This window comes from Nannospalax galili, unplaced genomic scaffold (assembly GCF_000622305.1).
Source record: "Nannospalax galili isolate Female #2095 unplaced genomic scaffold, S.galili_v1.0 scaffold169, whole genome shotgun sequence".
In the NCBI taxonomy this organism is placed as follows: domain Eukaryota; kingdom Metazoa; phylum Chordata; class Mammalia; order Rodentia; family Spalacidae; genus Nannospalax; species Nannospalax galili.
This window is the reverse complement of record NW_008360327.1, coordinates 1,439,720-1,446,458: the sequence shown is the minus strand read 5'-3', so window position 1 is coordinate 1,446,458 and position 6,739 is coordinate 1,439,720.

Here is a 6,739-nt window from a genome sequence, read left to right as displayed (position 1 = left end):
ACTTAGTATAACAGTTTCTAGTTCCATCCATTTACCTGCAAATTTCATGATTTCATCTTTCTTTACTGCTGAGTAAAACTTCATTGTATAAATAAACCACATTTTCATTATCCACTTGTCAATTGAGGGACACATAGGTTGCTCCATCTCTTAGCTATTGTGAAAAGAGCAGCAACAAACGTGGATGTACAAGTGTGTCTGCAATAGGATGAGTTCTTTGGGTATATGCCAAGGAGTGGTATAACTGGGTCAAATGGTAGGTTCCTTTTTAGTTTTTTAAGAGTTATCCACACTGCTTTCCATAGGGGTTGAACCAGTTTGCATCCCACCAGCAGTGTATGAGCATTCCCCTTTCCCAACATCCTCTCCAACATTTAGTATCATTTGTTCTCTTGATCTTAGCCAGTCTGACTGGGGTAAGATGAAATCTGAAAGTAATTTTAATTTGTGTCTTGATTCTCTGTTTTTTGAGTTCATTATATATTCTGGATGTTAAACCTCTGTCAGATGTGTCGCTAGTGAAGATTTTCTCCCAATCTGTGGGTTTTCTCTTCTCTTCCCTGGTTGCTTCCTTTGATGTACAGAAGTTTTTTAGTTTAATGAGGTCCCATTTGTTCATTTTTGCCCTTGCTTCATGAGCAATTGATGTCCGGTTTAGAAAATCTTTTCCTACACCTATATCTTGTAGGTTTTTGCCAATGTTTTCTTCTAAGAGTTTCAGAGTTTCAGGCTTTACATTGAGGTCTTTGATCCATTTGAAACTGACTTTTGTACAGGGTGAAAGATAGGGGTTTAGTTTCATTCCTCTACAGGTGGAGATCCAGTTTTGCCAGCACCATTTGCTGAACATGCTATTTTTCCTCCAGTGAATGTTCTTGGCCCCTTTGTCAAATATCAGGTGGCTGAAATTGCATATACTCACATCTGGGTCTTCAATTTTGTTCCATTGTGTCTATTTTTGTGCCAGTTCCATGCTGCTTTTATGACAATAGCTCTGTAGTATACTTTGAGATCTGGTATTGTAATCCCCCCAGCATTGCTTGTTTTGCTCAGGGTTGCTTTGGCTATCCAGGTTCTTTTGTGCTTCCTTATGAATCTTAGGGTTTTTTTTTAATTCTGTGACATATGCCATGGGGATTTTGACTGGGATTCCACTGAATATATATATTGCTTTTGGCAGGATAGTCATTTTCACAATTTGAATCCTTCCAATCCATGAGCATGAGAGGATGAGAGGTCCTTCCATCTTCTGATGTCTTCCTCAATCTCTTTCTTTAAAGATTGAAAAATTCCATTGTAGAGGTCTTTAATGTCTCTGATCAGGTTTATTCTGAACTATTTTATTTTTTTTGCAGCTATTGTGAAGGGGAGTGTTTCCATGTGCTCTTTCTCTGATTGCTTGTTATTGGTATATAGAACGACTACAGACTTTGGAGGTTAATTTTGTAACTTGCCATTTTACTAATGTGTTGATAATTTCTAGGAGTTTTCAGGTGGAATTTTTGATGTCTCTTAGACATCATACCATATCATCTGCAAAAAGGGATAATTTGATATCTTCTTTTCCAGTCATTACTCCTTTAATTTCCTGCTCTTGTCTTATTACTCTTGCTAGAGTTTCAAGTACTATGTTAAAGAGAAGTGGGGATAGTGGACAGCCTTGTCTGGTTCCTGATTTCAATGGGAATGCTTCCATTCCATTTAGAATGATGTTGACTGTGGGTTTTATATATGACTTTAATTATGTTGAGTTATGTTCCCTCCAGTCCAATTCCCTCTAGGACTTTGAACATAAATGCATGTTGAATTCTGTCAAAGGCCTTCTCTGCATCTATTGAGATGACCATGTGGTTCTTGTCCTTGAGCCCATTTATGTGATTTATGACGTTTACTGACTTATGTATATTGAACCATCCCTGCATCTCTGGGATAAAGCCAACTTGATCATGGTGGATGATCTTTTTGATGTGTGTCTGTATGCAGTTTGCAAGTATCTTGTTGAGATTTGCATCTATGTTCATTAAGGATATGGGTCTACAGTTTTCTTTTTTGGTTGTATCTTTACCTGGCTTTGGTATTAGAGTGATGCTGGCTTCATAGAAGGAATTTGGAAGTTCTCCCTCCATTTCTATTTTTTTTAAATAAATTAAGTAGTATTGGATGCAGATCTTCTTTAAATGTCTGATAGAATTCTGCTGTAAATCCATCTGGTCCTGGGCTATTTTAGTCAGGAGGTTTTGTATGACTGATTCAATTTCTTTTTGTGATATGGGTCTGTTTAAGCTGTTAATCTCTCCTTGGTTTAGTTTTGGTGGTTCCCAGCCTGAGTGATATCCATCCATTTTTTTTTAGGTTTTCATATTTAGTAGCATATACGTCTTTAAAGTATTCCCTAATAATGTTCTGTATCTTTCTGGTGTCTGTTGTGATGTTTCCCCTTTCATCTCTGATTTTGTTGATTTGGAGTGCTCTTTCTTTCTTTTGGTTAACTGGGCTAGCAGTCTGTCAATCTTGTTTATCTTTTGATAAGTTATTTTGGTTTTTCATGTTATTACTTTTTTCTGTGATTTTGACATGTGAATTTCTTTTGTAGTTTCCGATTCTTGTGTGAGACTCAGGCCTTCAAGTTTAGGTCTGCTCCTTTTTGTTACTACTTATGTGTCTTTGCAGTTTACTTTTCGGGCATGAAAAGCTGGTTCATCTAAGCTTCCGGTTCTTTCTTTTGATTTTATATTGGTGTAGCCAGATTGCTTTTTGTCTTCAGGAGTTCCCACAGAGGCCCCAGATGAGGATCAGATGCTCTCAGGCTTTCTCCTAAGGTCTGGATCCCTCCAGGAAAGATTTTGGCCTCAGGAATTTGGGGGTTGGACTGGCCTGGGAGTAGGGCCCAGCAAAGATGCTGGTCTAGGGCAGCTGGTGGCCATGCCAGCCAGAGATGCAAAGGGAGATGGGGCAAGAAGAGGCCTCAAGGGCTCCTGGGGACTGACTGAACTGAGGAACTGGGTTGGTCCTGGAGAGAGGCCTACGGGTCATGCAGGCCCAGGGAAGCAGAGCAAGTTTAACTTTTTGGGCTGGAAAATGGCTCTGCAATTTAGAGTGCATACTGCTCTTGCAGAGGACCTGAGTTCAGTTCGCAGCTTCCCACATCAAGTGATTCACAGCTCCCTATAACTCCAGTTCCAAAGGATCTGACTCCCTCTTCTGACCTCTTTGGGCACCTGCACAGAGAGACACATATTCATACATGTAATTAAAAATAAATTTTTAATTTTTAAAAGTTTGGTTCTCAGGTTTTTATTCTGTTCTTTTCTGTGTTTTGACTTTTGCATTGGTTTTGTACTTAGAAAAAAATATATTTCTTTCCTTTGAATGACATCATGGCAGCACTGCTATCCAAGTTGATACAGACACTGACATTTGTGAAAACACTCAGTGACTGTTAACACAAACAGGAGATCCCACCTGCCACACTCCATTGTGAAGTAAGTAGAGGTTTATTCCAGGAGTACTAAACAGCCAAAGTGGGATGCTGAATGATGCACCAGTTACCTTTGGAATGTAATTTGTCCATGGGGGATATGGATGTTAAAAGTGATGGGTAGAAAACAGGGTGGAGGTTACAAAAAGTGATGGTTTTTATGGTGGGGAATGGGACTGAGAGAGGAAGGACTTCACAAGAAGAAAAGGAGCAATCCAAAGACATGAGCCCCGTGGAGTCAGACACATCATTAAACTTTTACCAGGGCCCACTATATGGCAGGTGCTCTGAGAGGTATTAAGAGACACAAAAAACAGTTTGTAGTCTAATTAGAAAGGCAAGCCTAGCACTTATAAAACCATTAAAGACAAGGGCCAGACTGGATTGCTTCTAATTAGTGCTAAAGAGTGAAATTCAGATGAGTGCTTTGGTGATAGTCTAGATTTTAAATATTTTAAGATGCTTTGGATATATATTTGTAGATAAATGTGTATAAGTATGTATATATATATATTTAAGTAAACTTTCATTAAGATTTCTAACAGGTCAAAATTTAGCAAGGATTTGATATTGGTATAAGATTAAGAATTTTGGTGTCTATTTGATCTCACAATTGACTCTCTATATCCAGAGATTCTATATCTGCTGATTTAACCAACGTTGGTTCAAAAATACAAAAAAAGAGGTCAATATAAAAGGCTAATACAACAAGTACAATACAACTAACTATTTGTACAATATTTACATTGCGTTAAGTATTATGTGTACTTTAGAGATGGTTTAAAGGGTAAGGGAGAACATATGCAAGTTTTTTGTAAACACTGCACCATAGGAGATTTGAGTGTCCCCAGATTTTGGTACTCACAACAGTTCTGAACTCATCCCCCTCTATACCAAGAGGTGGACTAGAGAGGTAACCTTTTAGTAAGGATGCTGCAAGAGCTCCCTGGCTAGGACAGGAGAGATGTTCAAGTGCTTAATCTGGAAGATCAGCAGACAATGGAGCCGAGGCCTCTTTTCTCAGAGGACAGGCCTGATGGACAGGAAAGATCTATAAGGCCTGGGGCCTCAAGGTTTAGAGGCAGCTAATGGATTTACTAGGGACGGAGGGCAGTAACCTGGAGCTTTAAGGAGATTGAATGTGACTGGAATTGACGCATGATATGAGGGCATGGGCTGAGCAGCTGTAGCCTGAGGTCTTGGAATGGTGCTATGGGAGTACATGCCACTCTAAGTTCCTCCCTCTCCAGACTGTTTATAAACCCAGCTCAACAATAATTCCTGTTTGCCCAGGAGTTATCGAGTATAGATTAAGATTTTCCCCATAATGAGAAAATAATACCTGTTCAGGAGATAATTTGGCAAACCCAGAGAGGGAACTAAAAATCAACTGTAAGCTTTCTTTAGCAAAGGTTGCTAGATTTAGGAAATAAAAAACAAACAAGAAAACAGAACAAAACAAAAGAAAAAACATAATGCAACTCCTAGGAGATACATGAACTAAAGCGCCATTCCCTGATTGCCTGCTGCTGGAGCCTAGGAGTCCTGGATCTTATCTGGCAGCCCTGCCTTCAGAGTAATCCCTGGAACTGAGTTTGCTTCCCCACGATGGGTTCTGTGCCTCAAATCAAACACATCTGAACCCTAAGAAGGTTCTGGGCTTTTTAATGCTATACTTCTCTTTAGCTTCCCTGGGGGTTGTTCACAGCATCTCCCATCTCTTGGGAAGGCAGCGTTCTTTCCAGGCACTGCTCTTGTGCAGACACTTGAAAAAGTGGATTTAGGCTATCTGACAGCCTCAGCAGGTCTCTGTTTCGAGGTCTACCCACTCTCTGATGCTGTCTGGTTTCAACCAGGCCATTTCCCTAGACCTATGCCTGACCCAGTTCTCTTCCACCGGGCCATAGCCTCTAACATGTGATCAGACTGGTTCTCAATTTTCTGACTGTCAATGTGACCACAATCATGAGGACACAAGAAGGAACCAGGCAAAGGATGCTTAGGCCCTGCATACCGAGACCCCCACAGCTCAGTCTCTGACGTTCCATCCTTTAGACCACTCTCTTGGTCTCCCTCCACACTCTAAAAATCCCCTTCATGCAGAGCACATGGCAACCTTTGTCTGTCTCCAGGCCCTCCTGTGTTGTCCTCACTGTACCCCACTAAGCTCTGTTTAAGGAAGGAGCAGTGAAGGGTTAATGTCCCTTTTCAGTAGTGAGGTGAGAGTGGGGATGGGGACAAAAGTGGGGGAGATATTACCATAGTTAACTTCTCCTTTCTCTTTCTTCCAAGATGAGGCATGCTGTACTTATTTTGCATTTAACAAGGTTTGAGATATAGAAGTTCCTTGCCATACTCCTGCCTACAGCCCTGGCTGTATCTTCCACATCACCACAGGGCTTCCAATCTCCTATATATTGAAGTGTTGTTCATTTTAGTATTATATATTCATCAAATGGCCACGTTCTCTATAAATTTATTTCAGAATATTACTTTCTTTTTCCAACTTTAGCAAAAACAAAGCAAGCATCGCTGAAAATTCAATTAATTGGTGCTAGGAAAAAAAAAGAAAAGAAAAGAAAAGAAACTGGCCTAGCATCAATCTAAAGTGATTCCTATCAATTCTACATTCAAGACACTGACATATGTAAGCATCTTAGTAAACCAGAGCTATTTCCCACTGAATTAAGCAGGAACTCATTCAAATAATTACCTGACTTCACAGAAACATCCTATTAACCTCAATCCCAGTTTCAACTCTGAACATACTGAGCAGGGAAGGAAGAACTCTTTAACATAATCCTTTAATCCACCTTAATCTGCACCCCACCCATTTGACAGCTGAGATGAAAAAGTCAGTCATTGTTGCTGCTCCCCAGCCAATGCTGAACAGAGTCCATAGGAGATAGTGAACTCTGAGAAGGGAGCTCAAAGCTCCCAGGGTAGACTTCATTTCTTTCTAATGGATCTAAAGTTCAGCACCATCATTAACAGAAATAAAATAAGCACAACAATTGCTTTTTATAACTTATTTTTTCTTTGTCATTTTTTATTTTAAAAATATGTTTTATTTATTTTTAGAAGAAGCATTTCATTACAGCTTTAACATACTCAATAACAGTTTCCAGAGCAAAGATACATCTCTTTCAAAAGTGGCTATAAAATTTTTAGGTTTGCTGTTGAATTAATACAGTTATACAATATTGAATTCAGTATAAGTCCTGTAAGACATTGTTTCTTACAGAAAGACTTGTTGTTTTT